Raw genomic sequence first — 19,359 nt, 5'->3', positions numbered from 1 at the left:
CATCCTGATTGGGTAGGCAGACATATACAGCCTGATTCATCTAGCTGATTTGCGCTCGCAAAGGGCCAGATTCTGAGAATCTGGCCCTTTGCGAGTGCGATTTTTGCATTTGGGATTCATCATCCCAAATGCAAAAATCACTATTACCGAAACGCATATTTGCGAGGAATTGGATTTAAGGAATCTCTTATAGAGATTCCTTAAATGCAATTCATCAACCAATTAGAAATAGCGAAATCGCAATATTTGGTCTCAATTTACCACCAAGTCTGACTTGGTGGTAAATTGCGAAAATAGTGTAAAAAGCACTTTAGTGCATTTTTTCTTTTGCATGTTACACACACACATGTCCTTTGGACATGTGTGTGCGCAACACCTGTTCAAATGTGCATTTAAGGGGTGCTACAGGGTGTCCTTTGGACACCCCTGGCACCCTTAAAATCGCTATCTTATTTGCGAGTAGCAAATTGCTACTCGCAAATAAGGGATACTCCCCATTCATTCCTATGGGCCTTTTGGCCCATAGGAATGAATGGGGAGTTATTCCTTATTTGCGAGTAGCAAATTGTTACTCGCAAATAAGGAATGTGTAGGAATCGCTATTTATTTAGCAATTCCTACATGAATACCGTTTTGCGAGTCCTCAATAGCGATTCGCTATGAATCGCTATTAGAGGCTCGCAAAACGGCCCGTTGATGAATCAGGCTGATAGCCATTTCTAATGCACCGGAGTGTCCTTACCACCGCATATGAATCAAGTCCAAATCTTTAATTAATTTTGGCCCGTTTCCAAGGACAGGTATTCATATCAGCAAATTATATATTTTTCTGGTTTACATCTTTATTTTTATTTTGTAAAATATCTTCTTCCTCAAACAAAAATTCTCTTACTTGCATTTACAAACCTTACTGTATTGGATGTCAACCAAAGGAAATGTTTGGTTAGTTAGATGATACTTTCTATATCAATGCAGTTTTTAAATGAATTAGACTTTCAAAATCAACAAAGAATACAACATACATAACACATTAGATATCAAACATCAAATATTTAACACAGATGAAAGTTTGACAGTGATTTGTAATGCAAAAAGTGTGTAGATTGTTATTAATGAAAAATGGTGTCTGTGACTGTTTTAGCAATACAGGTAGAACACATTTGGGTAATTTTCTCCTTCTACTCTGCCTACTCAATGCTGGTGGGGAGAATGATTGAGACTGTGCTCGTGTTCTGGGCAGGTTGAGCTGGTGGTGTAGGTGGTTCAAGTGGTGAAGGTAGTGCAGGTGGTATTGAGATGCTTCTGTAAAATCTCATGCATGCTTTGGCCTTAAAGTTTGACATTAGCATTTTTTGCCTATTGCCTCTTCACGGCTAAGGCACTCTCTTCCCTCAAAGATCAAGATGTTCTTGGTAGATTTTGCAATGTTTTGCTACTTTTTTGCAACACTATTCAAGGCACAGGTTTGTCGGTGAGTCATCTGAGTGAGACCTTTAAGGGAGTCATCTATCTCATAGAGAGTAGGTCCCATAGCATGAATATCCTGCCACACATGAGTCTGTTGTTGCTAAAACTGATCTTCCCAGTGAGCGCCATGAGCCAATGCCAACCCCCAGAAGTGATTTAAGAGGAACTCTGCTGCCCAGCAGTAAAGTGGCCTTCTTGAAGATGTTCTGTGTGGGGGTAACAATGAATTCTTCTTCATTCAGGTCCTCCTCCTCCTTGACCACCTTCAGCTCCTCTCCTCTTCCTTTTCCTCCTTTTCTAGGTGACTAGTGTTGGCCACTGATATTGTACCCTGAACATTAGTGGACTTTCTTCTTGAATTGCCAGCTGCCCCCTGCTTGTAGATGATTCAGCTTCATTGTCTGGGTCAAAGTCCCCAGTACCTTGAAGAAGAAGATTTCAACTGACGAAGTACATCAAATCCAGTTTTGTGTCAAATGTCAACACTGTATTTTTTTTTTTTATTTATTTTTTTTTTAAACTTTATTGACAGGAAGGAATAGTGGTCAATTAGTTGCATACATTCTTTTGGCAATCATTACGTATTGTACAAATTATCATTTCTATATTTGATGAGCGACTTTTTCGTAACAAGGACTGTGTCTTCTGAAGCTTCCCGAGTCTTGTATATGTATCAATCGTCTGTTTCATTGTGTAAATTGCAATCCTCTGATATCCCCTCCCTCCTCTATTATCAATAGTAACATCACTTTTCATTTAAAACATTAATAACAAACTTCCCAACTTCCCCCCCCAACCATGTGTCATCATAGCCCTTTTGTTTCACCCACAGCTCGTAGTAGCCTGTGTCTCCACTTGCACTTTGGTATATGGCCAGGTTAGCGCCGCTAATGTCGCGTTGTCTTGTTATTGAGGTAACTACCCCGCATCCGTTCTGTTACTCCTCCTCCCCCTCCGAGTCGAAGTCCTCTCCCTCCGGTAAGGGTTCACAGATTTCCCCTCTGTATATGTTCCATGCCGCCCACACTTTGTTCCACTTTCGGGGCGCTGCCCGAAGCACGTAAACTGCTCTCTCTGTTACCATTAGGATGTCCATGTTTTTAGCCCATCTACTGGCGGTGGGTACTTCCGGCGCACCCCATTTCTGTGCTATATCCCGCTTAGCCACTGTCATAGCCAATGTTGCCCAAATCAGTTCGTATCTACCCAGGTCATTGGGGTCCCAGATGTTCAAAAGGCATTTGCGTGGTTCAGGTAATATGGAAAGTTTAAGGGCCTGGGAGATTGAGCGGAGTATCTGTCTCCAGAATTCGCGTATTTGTGGGCATTCCCATAGTGTGTGTATCAGTGTCCCTTCCTCCCCGCAGCCTCTCAAACAGAAGGGGTGTAGCGCTCTCTGTATTTTATGCAACAGTGTCCTGGTGTAGTAGATGCGGTGTAGGATTTTAAGTTGTACCAGTCTGAGCTTACTAGAGATTCCAACCTCTTTCGGGGAGGCCAGCGCCTCATTCCATTCGAATTCGTCTGTCTCACCTAAGTCCCCTTCCCATTTTTCTTTAAGTTTCAGCGTTGGGTCTTTGAGATTATTGATCAGTTTTTTATACGTAAGGGAGGTGGCGCTTTGGAGCATGAATTCTGTTAGCAGTCTATCCTCCAACGGGGAGGAGTCCGGCAGAGTGGTGCCCGTAGGGATTGCCTGCAGTAATGCATGTCTAATTTGGACATATCTAAATGTTTCTGTGGGTCCTAGGTTGTACTGCTGTTGTAGGTGTGGGAACGGTATTACCGTGTCATTGTCCCAGAGGTCCCCTACTGTAGAGATGCCTATGGAATCCCACCGCTCAAACCCCTTACAGCCTCTCAGGTTCCCAAATGTCTTCGTGTCCCACAATGGCGTCATTTTGGTGATTCGACCTGCCCATCCCAGACGGGCCTGTGCCATGTGCCACAGGGCCGCCGTGTGTTTGGTCGGACCAATTAGGGTCTTCAGTTGTGACTTGTTGTAGAGCACGGACAGCATACAGTCCGTCCCAAGTTGTGACCAATCCGCCCGATAGGCTGGGTCGTCTTTCGGGGCGTGGATCCAGTAATGCCGCTCTACCCAGTAGGGTCAGGGGCAGGGCCGCCCAATGCTTAACATCTGCTCGCAGGCGATCTATGGGCGGTTTTAGGTTGCTAACAAAAAAGTCTGCCTCCACACTCGTGATGACAATGCCTAAGTATTTGAAGGAGGCCGATGTCGTAAGCAGCGGACAGTTCCCCTGTAGACTCGGCGCCGGGCCTTTTAACGTATATAAGGTAGATTTCGACCAGTTGAGAGTGTAGCCCGAGGCACGCCCGTGTGTGTCACATAGGTCTAGCAGGGCTGGGATGCCGGTATCAGGTGCGGTCATGTAGATGAGCATGTCGTCCGCGTATAGTGAGACTTTGTCCTCCCATCCCTCCTCCCATTTGATGCCCGCGAACAGGGGTGTGGATCTGATCTGGATAGCCAGAGGCTCAAGCACCAGTGCGAAGAGCAGGGGGGACAGGGGGCAGCCCTGTCTAGTCCCCCTGCCCAGTGGGAATCTCGGCGATATGTGGCCGTTGGCTACCACCTGTGCGACGGGCTTCGCATAAAGCAGCCGTATCCATGTTATGTATTTCGGCCCAAATCCCATGCGTTCCAGTACCACGAAGAGATATTCCCACTCTACTAGGTCGAACGCCATTTTAGCGTCGAGAGAGAGAATCACAGCCTGCTCCGTGAGGAGGTGCGCTCGGGCCAACACGCCGTGGACTCTTCTGAGATTCATCGCAGTGCTCCGGTGGGGCATAAAGCCCGACTGGTCAGGGTGGATCAAGGTACTGAGGTGGGGCAGCAAGCGGGTAGCTAAAAGTTTAGCTAGTATCTTGGCCTCGATGTTCAATAATGATATCGGGCGGTACGAGGTACATTCTGTCGGGGGTTTCCCCGGTTTGGGTATCGTTACAATCGTGGCCGTGCGTTGATCCAGCGGCAGCTCTACTCTGTCCCTGCTCTCTAAATACATGGCCAGTAATGGGGCACTGAGGTCCGGAGCCATGGACTTGTACCACTCTACCGGTATCCCGTTAGGGCCCAGTGCTTTACCGGACTGTAACGCCTGGATCGCCAGCTGGATTTCTTCCTCCGTCGGGTCTAGTTCTAGGGTGTCCCTATCTTCCTGTGCAATGCTGGGGATGGTAATGTCCGCGAGTGTTGCCGTTGCCATTTGTTGTGTGACCCTCTGTTCCGGTGTGTATATTGCCCGATAGTCAACACTGTATTTTAATAAACATTGATCTGCAAATAAAGACAGCAGACCTTTTCTTTCTCTGTATTTAGAATCTGTAAAAACATCCTGTATCCATCAGGACCACACCATCACTGCTCCAATTTAGCAAAGAGTTGAAGGCTCACGTCTTGAAAGAACACTGCATCACAATGCATTAACCATCCTCAACCCAGCTACATCTGCTCTTACTCGTAGACTTTATGCTTGTCATTGACCATTTGCAGTGCTCTACTTTATTTTGTCTATGTATATTTATTCATTTATTTGAGGAGTTTTACATAGTGCGAACATGACCTGAAAGTGTCAAACACTTTACATAGTAAGCACAACCAAATAACATGAGGAACATAAAAAGTAAATAAAATACATAGTAACAATAAAAATCAGTAAACGATATACAATGAGATATGTAAACAGAATAGCTGCAGTTGCTCGGGTTACATAATCGTAAATAAATATGCAAAGTAACAGAATATAAAAGATGTAAACAAAACAATATCCAGTAGAATATGTGAACACTTGGTTCTGAGGTTTAGAAGAGAGGGAGATACAGGTTGCATGTGTACACATTTCTCTAGGTGTTTGGTCAGAGTAGGGATATTGGAAATGGGGAGGTGGTTTTTTGGGGTCAGAATTGGATTTTTTTAGGCTGGGGTAACCAGGCCAATTTTGAGGCATTCAGATAGGAAGCCTTGGGTGAGAGAGGCATTGATTATCCTGGTTCATATTGGGAGTAGGAGTTGAATAGACTCATTAAGGAGTTTGGAGGGGTGGGGATAAGTGAAGTGGTTTGAATATTTCAAAGAGGTCAAAAGATTGAGAGTGCCAATTTCATCGAGGGTCAAGGAGCTAGACCAGAGGGCGTTATGTTTGGGTGAGATAGGGCGATTATATTGGCATGCTTTATTATCCATTGTGGAGGGGTGTTGGAGAGGTTGGTACGGTAGTAGATTGAGAGCAATCTGAATGTTGTTGGAGATTTGCGATGTTTTCTCAGCACAGAAAGAAGTACAGGTTACACAGTCAGGGGGTGCTACATTATTAGTGAAAGCTAGGTTGCTCCTGCAAGAGGAATGGTGTCAACGTCTACATGAGCCCCCTCGCAGCCATCGCACGCCAACACAACCTCAACATCATCTCCTACGCTGACGACACCCAGCTGATCCTCTCCCTCACCAACGACCCCGCCGCCGCCAGAACCAGCCTACACGAAGGGATGAAAGACGTCGCCGAGTGGATGAAGTACAGCCGCCTGAAACTGAACACAGATAAGACGGAAGTCCTCATCCTGGGATCATCGCCCTCCACCTGAGACGACTCCTGGTGGCCCCCTGCCCTGGGCACCACTCCCAAGCCAACGGACCACGCACGCAACCTGGGCTTCATCCTGGACTCCTCCCTCGCGATGACCAGACAAGTCAATGCCGTCTCATCATCATGCTTCAACACCCTGCGCATGCTCCGAAAGATCTTCTGATGGATCCCCACCGAAACCAGGAAGATGGTCACCCAGGCCCTTGTCACCAGCCGTCTGGACTACGGGAACACCCTCTACGCCGGAACCACAGCCAAACTCCAGAAAAGACTCCAGCGCATCCCGAACGCCTCAGCCTGACTCATCCTGGACGTCCCGCGCCGCAGCCACATCTCTGCCCACCTGAAAGACCTGCACTGGCTCCCCGTCAACAAGAGGATCACGTTCAGACTCCTTACCCACGCGCACAAGGCTCTCCACGACATAGGACCGAAGTACCTCAACTGCCGCCTCACCTTCTACACACCCACCCGCCAGCTCCGATCCACCAGACTCGCCCTGGCCTCCGTCCCAAGAATTCGTAAATCCACCATCGGAGGAAGATCCTTCTCCTACCTGGCAGCCAAGACATGGAACTCCCTCCCCACTCACCTACGGCTGACCCAGGATCACCTCTCCTTCAGGAAACAACTCAAGACCTGGCTGTTCGAGCAGTAGCGACCCCCCCCCCTCAGCGCCTTGAGACCCTTACGGGTGAGTAGCCGCTATACAAATTTTTCTGATTGATTGATAATTTTGAACTATTTCTGGGGCATATTAGAAGCAGCGTCTCATTGGTTTTGAAAGAAGGCTGTTTTGGAGATCCTAATATGCCTTTTGTAGGTGCTGTGCCTTTGATTTAGGAGTATCAAGTTGGCCAAGAAGGGGATGTGTCTCAGCAAGTCTGGGGTTGGATCGTTTGGACGGGATTCTTTTTAACTGCTATGGGGCAATGGTATCCGTGATTTTGGACATGGAATTGAAATAGCGATCCATGAGGCCCTACGCATTGGTCATGGTGGGAGGTGGGATCAGGGTCTTCTTAATCGGGAAAGATCATTTACAACAGATGCGAATCTTTGCATGCTATTACAACGCAAGTCGTTACAATGACGCGTTGTTACATCGCATGCCATTACAACGCAAGTCGTTACAACGACCTGCTGTAGTTTGGATTTTGAATCGAACACCTTCCCTACTGTTGCACACACTTCCTTTGTAATGGCATTCGATGTAACAACGCGTCGTTGTAACGACTTGCGTTGTAATGGCATGCGTAGAAAACGCATGCGTTGTAATGAGTGCTATTCCCTTAATCATAGTTGACGTAGTGTGTGAATTAATCTTTCGGGTTGTCAGAGATCCAGTGTTTGACTCTCTTTGGTTGGCCTTTGGAGGTGTTTGCCTCTATATTTAGAAAGTAGGTGACACAGTGGTGGTGAGTCCAGTCACATGGAGAATAGAATCAACCTGTACAGTGTTTTTTTTTAGCAATGATTAGGTCATGGGTGGCTACTTTCTTATGTGTCAGGCTATTGCAGACTTGTATGAGGTTGGGTTACGGAGGAAGGATTTGAAGCAGTTCACGAGCAGGTCAGTGGGATTGTTCCATTGAATGTTAAAGTCACCCAGGAAGACCTGGTTGGTAAGATTGTCAATGTTGGAGGAGATAATCTCCATGCCTGGTTCAGTGAACGTGCAATTACTGCCAGGAGGGTGATAGAACATCTGGAGACAGCTCTTTTTGAGTTGATAGTTGTGGAGAATGTCATCAAGAGGTATTCACAGGTGGGCAGAGATGTGGCGTATGCCTGTTTCACTGAAAATGAGGCTCAGTATAAACAGGCTAGGTTAACCCCGAGGGTCCAGGGCGGACTAGTCTAATAATGGGCTACCTAGGGGGGACCAGGGGGACCAGGGGGACCAAAGTGGGCACAGAGGGATCGTTTAATAAGGATTCGGTGAGCATGAGAATGTCAAGGTCCTGGTTGAGAATAAAAGCAGTTATGCCAGCTGCATGTTTCACAGCACATCGTCAGTTTAGAAGTATGCATTTCAGTGATGTATTTAAGATGTTCCTAGCAGAATATGTATGAGAGAGGGGAGCTTGAGTGTGGTTTGATTTATTCATTTACCTAGTATTGGAACAGGAAGATCTGAAGGGCTGGGAGATAATACTATTGATTTTGGTGGGGGGTTGGGTTAGAGCGACAGGGGTAGGCTTATAGGAATCTAGAAGGTCAAGTAGATCGTCCTTTGATAACTGTCTGACTAATCTATTGGGTCGGGAGGAGTGATTATGGATGGGTACGGTCAGGTAGGCAGGCTAGGTGCTCCCTGTGCTGACAAAGATACGGATCGAGTAGTGGCTGGAGATTCTGGGTTGCCGTTTGATATGTGTTGAGCAAAGTGTATGGACCCCTTGTGTTTGAGGTTGGAGGCGATGTGAAATAGTTCAAGAATGTCTGCAAGGATCTGATGCAGGTCTGAGGTTATAGAGTCAAGCATTAGTAAGTAAGTAATATACTTTATTTGGTAGCAAGTACCATCAAAGTGCACATGTACAAAACATTACAAAAAATACATTGTTATACCATTTTAAAAACATGTCACAACATGGGCCAGGGTAGGGATAGAAATGAGTAGCGGGTGGATTCAATACAGGAGCAAGAATCTCTGGTGGCACAGGAATGGAAACATGCCATGGTCGTCCCCTTGCTCAAAAAATCTGGTGCTGACACCACAAATTTAGCCAACTTTAGGCCTATATCCCTGCTGCCAGCCTGCTCCAAAATTTTGGAACGCCATGTCAACACTCAGCTCAATGAGTTTGTTGAAAACGTGGGATATCTCCATCCATCCCAATCAGGCTTTCGCGCTAATTACTCCACCGAATCCGCACTCCTTGGGGTGACCGAGAGACTCCGACACGGTATCGATAGCGGTGAGACCTTTGCGCTTATTCTTCTTGACTTAAGCGCTGCATTCGATACCGTGTCTCATTCCACTCTTTTGGAGTCCCTCCGCTCCCTTGGTGTTGATGGATCAGCGCTTGCCTGGGTGGCCTCATTTCTCAATGAGCGCACCTTTCAGGTTTTCTCAAACAAGGCTGAATCTGCGATTCATTCTTCAGCTTACGGCGTCCCTCAAGGGTCTATATTAAGCCCATTGTTGTTTAATATTTACATCAGACCTCTTGCTTCCATCGTAGAGGACGCCTGTCTGTCCATATATTCATATGCAGACGATACGCAGATTGTGTTTTCTCTTTCTAGCAGCAGGGCCCAGGAAGTCTCTGCCCTCAAAATTGGCCTATCTCACGTTGCTGCTTGGATGCAAGACCATCTGCTGAAGCTCAACGGAGATAAGACCGAGGTTATCATATTAGGCAAGCATAAAGATCTGTGGGGCTCTAGACACTGGCCCTGTGATATGGGTCCTCTGCCTACCCCTGTGCCTGTTGCTCGTAACCTCGGATTCCTGATTGACGACAAACTCTCGATGAGGCAGCAGGTGACTAAGGTCGCTGCAGTCTGTTTTTCCATCTTACGCTGGCTGCAGAAGATCTTATGGATGCTGCCTGAGTCCACCCGCAGAATTGTCGTTCAGGCCCTTGTGATGTCCCGCATTGACTATGGCAATGTGCTGTATCTTGGAGCGGATAAAGCAACAATTAACAAACTCCAAGTGGTACAAAATTCAGCCGCTCGCCTCTTGCATAATGTTCCATGGAGAACGTCCGCAATGCAAGCCTTGCGTGACCTACACTGGTTGAGAATCTCAGATCGCGTGACCTTCAAAACACTGTGTTTTTTGTTCAAGATCCGTCAGGGTTCTGCTCCTACTTACCTCCTGAACCTTGTCCAGCCTTATCTACCTGGCCGTTCTCTAAGGTCATCTAATAATGGCAATCTTCTGATTCCAAGAATCCGACTGGCTAAAATGGGAGGTCGTTCGTTCACATATCTTGGACCTGAGATGTGGAACGCTCTTCCGTTGGCGTTAAAAACAGAAACTAATCTTCTGGCGTTTCGCAAAAAACTGAAGACTTTTCTGTTTTGATCTCCTCATTTCGTGATCTCTTTTTTGCACTTGCTTGTTCTCTTTCTTCAGTCTGTCCCTGGCGCCGGGAAACCCATTGAGGGTAGCTGAGCGCAATAAAAAAAAAAAAAAAAAAAAAAAGAGGTGGCCCTCCTGACAAGGCATCCATAGAATAAGGGGGAGTAGCATAATGTGGGGGGGCGAAGTAGGTCCTGCACCAAAAAACAATAGTTCCGTAGTGTGGTATGATGACATTCTATCAGACCAGAGGGTGGTAGAAAAATTGTGGGATATACTCAAGAACGTGCGATAATCATCGCCAAAATTGGTTATCACAATGTTTCATATCGCTGTCTATGTTGGGAAAATAACTCTGTGTTAACGTCCTATTTAGTGCACATTGGGGGTTGCAACCAAAAATTCATTGGAAGCACAAATTAAAACGTCCTATTTACAACACGGTGATAACATGCGATATGTTCCCGACAATGCGTCAAATGTCTGCGATAAAGTCATTGGAACGGCGATAAAAATATAAACCCCAACACGAAAAAAGTTTCGATGGGCCCAACCACGAAAAAAAAATCTGCGATGATCTTCGCCAGGCCTGCAAGTCACACATGTCAGGCGGAAAAAATCACTATAAAAGTAGTAAAAAACCATACAAACAAAAGTAAAAGTTACTGCGAAGCTTAATGGAGGTAGCCAGAGTAAGTACAGACGACAACTAGAACCCCACAAGCTCCCCGGAGGACCAGCCTGGGACCTCGGGGTCAGGGATGGGCAAGGACAAGAAGAAGTGGAAGACGTGGTTCAGTCCGCAGGAAAACAGGATCCTGATAACGGAGGTGGTAGAACACCATCAACTACTGTTCATCACCTCCACTGTGTCATTGGCAGTCCATTGTGGACAAGGTGAACGCAGTCAGAGGGCTGAAGAGGACAATGGAAGAGGTCAAGAGGCGCTGGAATGATGTGAAGTGCAAAACCAAGCAGAAACTCGCCAACAACCGGAAGGCAGCAATTCATACTGGAGGTGTGAGTCCAGCACCACAGGATGAGCTAGAGAGATGGAGGAAATAGTGTCCACAGTCATCAGTGAGGAGACGGTGGCAGGAGTTGGGGGACTTGACACTGCTCAACATGACCTGACACAACAGCACCAGGGTGAGTACCGACCAGGGACTGGGGGGATGGGGGGAGATGGGCACAATGGCACACATGCACAATTAAGTATAGCACATCTGCGGGCAAACCATGCCCCAGAGCCCCAACTCCCACCAAGAGACCAATGTACCCAAGTATGCAACATCTCAGCACTGTATAAACACAGAAGACAAAGGTACACTGCATGAAAGGGTTAAGGGGCAGCAAAATCAGAGCTGCAGGGGCGACTCTCCCAAAATACAGTACACACACATAACATGCAGAGCACATCAACATTGACAACTATGTGGTACAAACCGCAACACGTCCACGACAGAACAGAGGACACCACTGGTGCGGCGTGTGTGTAGAAACTGGCCAATTACTTTGTTACTCCGTTCGGGCACCAGACCTATTCCTAAGCAAACCAGATCTATGGGCTCCGTTACTCATGAGGGTGCTAAATGAGGCAACGGAGGTAGGCCTCCCCCAGTCCTGGTCAACGGCGACCATAGTCCCTATCTACAAAAAAGGCAATCGGGACGACCCCCAATGTTATCGACCCAACTCGCTCATCGACGTGACAGCTAAGGTCCTGGGTCGAGTCATCCTATCAAGATTGCAAGATTGGGCAGAGGAGCAACAAATTCTCTCCGAAATCCAATACGGCTTCAGGAAAGGCAGATCCACCACCGACCAGTGCCTAAATTTATACCTCCTGATTGCAAAATACACCATCGCCGGGAGAGGGTCAATACATATGGGGTTTATGGATCTCTCAGCGGCCTTCGACCGCGTAAACAGGAGAAAGCTCTGGGCTATGCTAATGGATCTGGGTGTGGATCATTCATTAGCTGACACCTTACAAAACCTACATAGCAATACCTCAGCAAGTGTAAGATACAGTCAGGAAGGAAAAAAGACCGATCCCTTTTTTTGCAATAGTGGAGTAAGGCAGGGATGCATCCTTGCCCCATTCCTTTTCTCCATTTACATTAATGCACTGGAACAGGACCTCCTTAAACTTAAAGTTGATTCACCCCAAATCGGTCATCGAGCTGTACCCGTACTACTTTATGCCGACGATGCGGTTTTGCTCTCGAGAACTCCCCTGGGCCTACAAAAACTAATTGACGGGTTTGTCAAATTTATGGACAAATTGGACCTGGCAACAAACCTGGAAAAGTCCTTCATTATGACATCAGGGAAACCAACAAAAGGATCTTTTACCTATAACATCGGGTCACACAAAATAGACCAGGTCAAGTCCTTCACATATCTAGGGGTGTTATTCGATCACGACCTATCGTTTAAACCCCTGATTGAAAAACACTCGACCAAATTGGCGGCCGCAGTAGGAGCCATCATGGGGTATGGGCAGAGACTAGGGAAATGGTCCCCGGAACAAATCCTGACCTTGTACAGATCCATCTGCTGCGCGAAAGTAAGTTATGGAGCGGAAGTGTGGGGCTTTCTGGGTAAAAAAGCTCAGCCACTCCAGACGGAAGAAAACAAATTCCTACGAAGAATACTAAAAGTCCCACAGAGTGTTTCGGCCCACATTATACATGAAGAGCTGGGAGAACCTTTCCTGGAGGACAAAATTAAAATTAAACCTCTCCTGGCATGGGTGAAGGTATGGACCAACCCCGAGGCGGCCCTAACCAGACAAATCATTGAGGATTGCCTCAAAAGAGACAAAGGCCATGTTATCCCCTGGCTGAAATTTGTTAAAGAGTCGCTAACAGAGATTGGCTGTTCTAAATACTTCTCAGCCCCCGACTCTCTAACTCCGGAGTGCAAAACATTGGTCAAAAAACTTTTCCTCACTCAGCTGAAGTTAACAAGGGCAGAAAAAGAGAGGCTTAAACCTACCAATCTCTCTTACAATAATCTCACACCGAAGCAAGGCATGGAACCTTACTTAAGGGTCATGTACAATGCGCAGGATCGCTATCTCATAACCCGATTTAGAATCAACATGTTACACCACATCCTTGCAGTGCCATCTGGATTTACCCACACAGTGGAGGAGAAGGGTACCTGCGGCTGCGATCATAGATCTCCGCAGGATACCCTTCACTTTGTCTTACTGTGTCCATTTTATGCGACACCAAGACGCAAGTTCCTGGTGGGTATCCTGAAAGAGCTAAAATTTAAGCACGCGAAACTGGCGTTGAGATTCCTACAGGAAGCCGAGGACGCTTTTACCCTATTTTGCACGATAAATTTCATTCGGATCGCAACAAGACTGAGGACTACCAGAGACATTGTCCCTTAATGGAATTGGAAATTTAAAAAAACTATCCTGGCCCCCACATTAAGTACAAAAATTTTAAACATTCATACTTTTTAAATTGAATATCATTAACATCGCTTTTTAAATTGTGTATGTATATTGTATCAGTGCTTTTATGGTGTCTTTTTAAGAACCGAATAAAGTTTATAAATTGAACTGGCGAATCACATTTGGCATTGCAGGGAAATATGAGTTGACAATGTACAAGAACAAACACACATCCATGATGTTGTCGAAATGTCCACTGTCCCGCATCAAATAGGCAGCTCCTCCCAAACAGTCACAATGTACACTGTCATGCAGTCTGTATGTAAACATGTGCAATGCGTCAACATAAATGTGAACAAAATGTTACACTGCATCTCCCCTTCACATTGCAGAGGGAAAAACAACACCTCTTGCAGAGCAGGCCGAACCTCTCTACTCTGATGACGAAGAGGACCACCACATCTTCGACACCGACGCCCTCCAAGAGTTCATTGACAGCTACGTCAACCCACCTCCAGGAGCAGGGCAGCCCAGCTGCAATGAGTAGACCCCACCCCCTGCACAGACCACACAACAGGCAGCACCCACCACCACAGCTGCCTCCCAGGACCCCCACGAAGAACACATGGCCTTCCAATGCCTTGTGTTGGGGTGCCAGGAGAAACTAGTTGAACAGGTCTGGGTGGGCTTCAATCGCATGGCAGCCAAACTAGATGCCATAAGTGGGTGTCTACTTCCCATCAGGGACCACTCACAGTCCCTAACGGTCACCCACAGTCTTCTCCATGCTCTCCAACGATCCATGGCTGACATTGCTGGAGTCCTGACTCAGAGACAAGAACAACTGTCTAGTCAGAGTGGCTCCAGCGATGTCACCCCGGAGTTGGGACACATGCGGAGGATCATGGAGCACATGGAGCGGACGCAGGTGGAAAGAGTGGCTGCCACGGCTGCACACCAGCGAGAGGGAGCTGGGGTCTTCTGTGCCCTGCAGACCCTCCTCATGGCATTGCTGCCACAAGGCCTGGTGCGTATGAATTCTGCTGCTAACACTCCATCCACATCTCTGCCCCTGAAGTGTCAGTGCCACACAGTGCGGCAGACATTCCACCTCCGGCCCCTGAGGTGTCACTGCCACACAGTGCCAGAGACAGAACACCAGCACCCACATGTGAGGCCCATGAAACAGCAGAGGACGAAGATGATGATGAATCTGCCTTAGTGTTAAGAAGGAATCTGTAGCTTTCCTCTCCGCCATATGGCCTGTTTCTGCTTGGTTCTGCCCTCTGCATCATCACCTTCCATCTTCACCCGAGGCACTCTGTGACACTCACCTTGGACCTTGACATGGACTGCCATATTCTGTTTAGTTACCAATGACTCAGCAATCAGACTGCGGACTGAATTATTCCCCTTCCGATTAACTTGTCATTCTGTAAAGGACTCTGGCTGGCCCTCCACAGGACTACAATGTAAAGCGGGGTTTGCATGGCCCAGTACTGCTCCAGCTACAACACTCCACTGAAGGTGCATTAAACATTCATATTCACACAGATGTGTCATGTCTATGATCATGCAAGTGTGGAAGTATGGATGAATGTAGGGTCAGTGATTCCCCCCTTACGTCCATGTTTCCCATGTTGTGAGACTTGAGTCACAGGGTGCAACATTACCGATTGCTGTCCGGGTGGCACCGACACTACAACAGAGACACATGCACAAGTTACTTCCTTGTTCAGCCCAGGATGATGGAGCCACGCCCACAGCCCCATGGTCATTGTTCACACCCCTTCACTGAACTGACACATGTCAGGACAGCCCACTCCGCCTACGCTTACAGGGGGTCGTCTACGCCACATGTCATAGGTCTTCCCTGTAGTAATCTGCTCATCACAGGTCTAGTTGTCCGCATGCCACAGCCACTCCCTCAAGGCTGGTTTACACCCACACCACACCCATCCAGCACTCACGTCACAGGACATGTGACCCTGCCAATAAAAAGGGCCGGGCGCACGTGCTGGATGCCATTTCCACTCTCTATCTGGGTGTGTCTGTGTGGTTATTATTTATGCATGAGAGCCTAGGGCCCTACCACATCACATTTCCCACCGCCGGAGCTGCAATCTGTAGCCAATGAGGGCTCCAGGAGGCCGGTTAGCCCTTCTGTGAAGTCCACAGAACAGGATTTGCTGTTGCAGACAAGAACGTAGTGGGAGCTGTGCCAAAGTCAGGCCCATCAGCGAAGCACCTTGGGCAGATCAGTGAGAAGGTAGGTCCTGATCTCCTATCGGTTCCCAGAGCATTTTTTAGCCAAACATTTTCTGAGCCCCAGGTTGTGTCTGTGGGCACCTTTAGCACCACTTCCAATGGTCTAGGACTGGAGAGGCACATCTTGGTGGGTCAGGACTCAATAAAGCTGGATCCAGGTGTGGATGATGGTTGGAACCTTTTCTCTTCCTAAGGTTCTGATCAGGAGGCCAGCCAACTAGCCCTTGGAGTCACTCTGATAGTCATGATTCAAGAGGTGGAATAGGGCTCAATGAGCATGGTAGGCCTCTGAGGGTTCAAGGCAGGCTTCAGGCAGCAGAGCAGTTCTTCCAGTTGCAACATAGCCATCTCCTGAAGTTCACAACAAGCCACAGTAGCATTCCATTCTTTGATTTTCATTCCAAAGGCTCAGAAAGGGAACTGAAGAATGGGTCTGATGTTCCTATTGTTACTGCTGGTGCCTTCTTTAAAGTAGAAGACGTTTCTAGAGATGTTTTGATGATGTACTTAGAGTTTCCTACCTCCTATGCCTTGGTTTCAAACTGACTACATGAATAATGTAGTAGTGTGAAGTCATTTATGTGAAGGCAAGGCACAGCCTATTGACTGGTAAGTGGGGCTGTGCCCAGCTCCGCCCACCTCCCATTCTGCCAGTCATGGCTCATCCAGGCCTAACTAATCCCTCTATTGTGTGGCTGTTGTAGAAGGGTAAACAATGTTCAAATGCTAACAAAATAGCTAGAATATTCAACGGTGTCCAGCAGGACACACACATGTAATGAAGCAATTCAAATGTTTTCAACAAAAATAACAACCAACCAACAATAGAGTGGGACGCAGTCCTGCATCCAGTTACATCAAACAGAGAACTTATACAAATAACACAAGGAGTTTCAGGCAAAAGAGAAAGGATGCTTTGCATCAGTCAAAATACTTAACAAGCAATCCATAACAGTAATCACACATATGTAATGCAATGGTTTAAAGTGTGAATCTGTTTCAATTGGTCGATGACGTTTCGATACCTTTCAAGCGAATAATGGGATCATCATCAGGACGGTGAGTGCAAGAGTATTCATCTATAATCATCAGCAAGTTATAGCCATTGTCAAGAGGACTGGAAAAGTCAATGGCTGTTCTCTCCCATGCATGCTTTGGGAATTCAGACATGTTCAATGTGTGGTGATTAGTTTTTGTAGAAAGGCAGTTGCATAGTTGACAGGCCTTTAGTCCAGTTTCAATCTTGTCATCAAAATAAAGAAACCCCACTTGGTATAGAAGAGCTCACTTTGTGGCAACGATATCCTTCATGAGTCACTTCAATTATTTTCTGTCTCAGACTCTCTGAAATCAGGATTGTAGACCCTCAAGTATATGGATAGTTTATCCTTGACATTTTTGTATTTTTGATATTCACTATCACTGCTGGGCGGTGGGTGGTGAGTGAGTTTGCTCTATGAATGATGTGTAAATATATCCTTCAACTTTAACGTGTTACTATCATGGCTTATGGTAGTGACGATCTGAGCTGGCAAAATGGCAGCTGGCATGGTTGATTTTACAATAAAGTTAATATAGGCCTCAGCTGCCTTGGATTGAGTACCATGACCTTGTTTATGCACTCTGGAAAAGTGCAGAGTTCTGATCCTTCCCTGGATAATACACAATGGCATAATCATTCTCTTGTAACAGTAGTCCCCATCGTTCAATGTGAGGAGGCATTTTGGCCTTTGGATTTCCAAATATAGTCAGTAAAGCTTGATGATCCCTTACCAGCAGAGATGTTTTTCTGTACAGTAATATATGGAAATGTTCCCATGCCCATACCATGTCTAAATTTTCTTTTACAGGTTGTGAGTAAGCACATTCTATTTGGAACAAACTTCTACTTGCATATGCCACAATATGCCTTTGAGCGGTAATTGCAAACACAACAGTGATGGACAGAATGTGGATCAATGTCACACATTCACCCCAGTCCAAAGATCTGGGCCCAAATCCATCGTTTTTCCACTCCACACCACCCTGGGTTAGACAATGGCGATATGCAAATCAGCGCTGACCCTGTGCCCCATGGGAACAGTCCAGTCCGAACTACAGAAGCCATGTCCTTCCCAGAACGGAATCAAGCATCCGAGGACCGGCCCGGTTTCGAGGTAACACCTCTCATCAGCCCGGCTAGCTTGACTCCAGTGGTGTGGAGTGCCTGGGACTCACGTCTGAGCATCCCCAGTACACTTAGAGCGGTAATTGCAAACACAACAGTGATGGACAGAATGTGGATCAATGTCACACATTCACCCCAGTCCAAAGATCTGGGCCCAAATCCATCGTTTTTCCACTCCACACCACCCTGGGTTAGACAATGGCGATATGCAAATCAGCGCTGACCCTGTGCCCCATGGGAACAGTCCAGTCCGAACTACAGAAGCCATGTCCTTCCCAGAACGGAATCAAGCATCCGAGGACCGGCCCGGTTTCGAGGTAACACCTCTCATCAGCCCGGCTAGCTTGACTCCAGTGGTGTGGAGTGCCTGGGACTCACGTCTGAGCATCCCCAGTACACTTAGAGCGGTAATTGCAAACACAACAGTGATGGACAGAATGTGGATCAATGTCACACATTCACCCCAGTCCAAAGATCTGGGCCCAAATCCATTGTTATTCCACTCCACACCACCCTGGGTTAGACAATGGCGATATGCAAATCAGCGCTGACCCTGTGCCCCATGGGAACAGTCCAGTCCGAACTACAGAAGCCATGTCCTTCCCAGAACGGAACCAAGCATCCGAGGACCGGCCCGGTTTCGAGGTAACACCTCTCATCAGCCCGGCTAGCTTGACTCCAGTGGTGTGGAGTGCCTGGGACTCACGTCTGAGAATCCCCAGTACACTTAGAGCGGTAATTGCAAACACAACAGTGATGGACAGAATGTGGATCAATGTCACACATTCACCCCAGTCCAAAGATCTGGGCCCAAATCCATCGTTTTTCCACTCCACACCACCCTGGGTTAGACAATGGCGATATGCAAATCAGCGCTGACCCTGTGCCCCATGGGAACAGTCCAGTCCGAACTACAGAAGCCATGTCCTTCCCAGAACGGAATCAAGCATCCGAGGACCGGCCCGGTTTCGAGGTAACACCTCTCATCAGCCCGGCTAGCTTGACTCCAGTGGTGTGGAGTGCCTGGGACTCACGTCTGAGCATCCCCAGTACACTTAGAGCGGTAATTGCAAACACAACAGTGATGGACAGAATGTGGATCAATGTCACACATTCACTCCAGTCCAAAGATCTGGGCCCAAACCATCGTTTTTCCACTCCACACCACCCTGGGTTAGACAATGGCGATATGCAAATCAGCGCTGACCCTTCTGTCCATCACTGTTGTGTTTGCAATTACCGCTCTAAGTGTACTGGGGATGCTCAGACGTGAGTTCCAGGCACTCCACACCACTGGAGTCAAGCTAGCCGGGCTGATGAGAGGTGTTACCTCGAAACCGGGCCGGTCCTCGGATGCTTGATTCCGTTCTGGGAAGGACATGGCTTTTGTTGT

The sequence above is a fragment of the Lissotriton helveticus genome, chromosome 5_1 (assembly GCF_964261635.1).
Source record: "Lissotriton helveticus chromosome 5_1, aLisHel1.1, whole genome shotgun sequence".
Classification (NCBI taxonomy): domain Eukaryota; kingdom Metazoa; phylum Chordata; class Amphibia; order Caudata; family Salamandridae; genus Lissotriton; species Lissotriton helveticus.
Note: the sequence above shows the minus strand (reverse complement) of the source record.